We start from the raw sequence: 1,480 nt of genomic DNA, 5'->3' as shown, positions 1-1,480 counted from the left end.
TGTGCTACATGAGGAGATACAGCAGACGACTATTCTGTCACTGATACTTATCTAACAACTTGAAGGGGTTCATAATCAATAAGTATTTCTTCAATGATCAGGAATGCCTAATACTTACTCATGAGAAGCTGTTCCATCATCCTCCACTGGGACCACGTGTATAGGGTGTGGGTAGTTATGAAAACCACACCTGTCACTCCACATGTTTCATAAATTCATTCCTATTCTTCTAATAATCTTCAGCATCAGACATTGTGCCTCGGGACTCACGTGACTTAGTTCTACGCGGTGATGTTTCAGCTACTATAGGGCGGTTAGACACTCTCCCTAACTAATTATCTACTCTTGATGATAGTGATACTATAATTATGGTAGTACACATGTAGACCATAAAAAACAGGGAGTTATTTAGGTTCTCCACAAATTGAATGATAAATAATCTCAGTAATTTCAAAAGCATCATCATTCCATTAAAATTATCTTAAACACACACATCTCCCTCTATCAAATCAAAATTATCTTTATAAATATGGCCTTGGCAAATGTGTAATTATGTGAATAACATGTATTTTGTTTTACAAATAAATTCCCCCAAATAAAATAGGGGTAAAATAGTGCAGCTGTCACTAATTTTTACCTGTAATATTGTAGGGACAAAAAAGTGCAGCAAGCACTAATTCTTCCCTAAAGTACTATAAGGACAAATTAGTGCCTGCTGCACTATTTTGCCCCCGATATACTTTAATTGTGACAAAAAATTGCATAATGCACTAATTCTATATTTTAGGACAAAATAGTGCAGAAAGCACTGATTCTTCCCTATAGTATTGTAGGGACAAAATAGTGCGGCAGGCAGCCAGGCACTAATTCTTCCTTATAGTATTTTGGGGACAAAATAGTGCTTGGAACTAATTTCTGCCTATACTATGTCCCAACTGAGTTTGGACCAAGAAAAACTGGAATAACTTTTTATAGGAGTGTAGGATAAGAATAAGACTTTCACAGGTACTTATTCGCCCAATGCCGCTTCAGGATCTCAGGTCTCGGGTCTCTCAGCCCTTGGGAACCCTGAGAATCAGGTTCTCCCTATAAACTCAATGGCATACCAAAGCTAACCGCAATGACGTTCTATGATGTCATAGTTTACATAAGCACATGTGGTCGAGCGCCCAAACTGATAATTCTTCTTTTTAAAAGCTAATAGAGCGAGATCTTCTGATAATGATGGCCTTTATGAAGACTAGTTGACTCCAGCAGCTATTGTACTGCTTATCAGGAAGAACAAGACTATTTTAAGAGTGAAACAAGATAGCCAAAGTATCGGCTATGTCTCTATGAATATCATTATAAAATGTCATTAGTGACGTAGCTAAATTTTTCAAATTCCAATGCAGCTGCTTCCACTTCCGGTCCATTCTCAGTTGGGACATAGTATATACAAGTAAATAAAAAACATTAAAAATGGAAAAGTAGTAGGATT

This window comes from Amphimedon queenslandica, unplaced genomic scaffold, assembly GCF_000090795.2.
Source record: "Amphimedon queenslandica unplaced genomic scaffold, v1.1 AMPQUscaffold_12141, whole genome shotgun sequence".
Classification (NCBI taxonomy): domain Eukaryota; kingdom Metazoa; phylum Porifera; class Demospongiae; order Haplosclerida; family Niphatidae; genus Amphimedon; species Amphimedon queenslandica.
Note: the sequence above shows the minus strand (reverse complement) of the source record.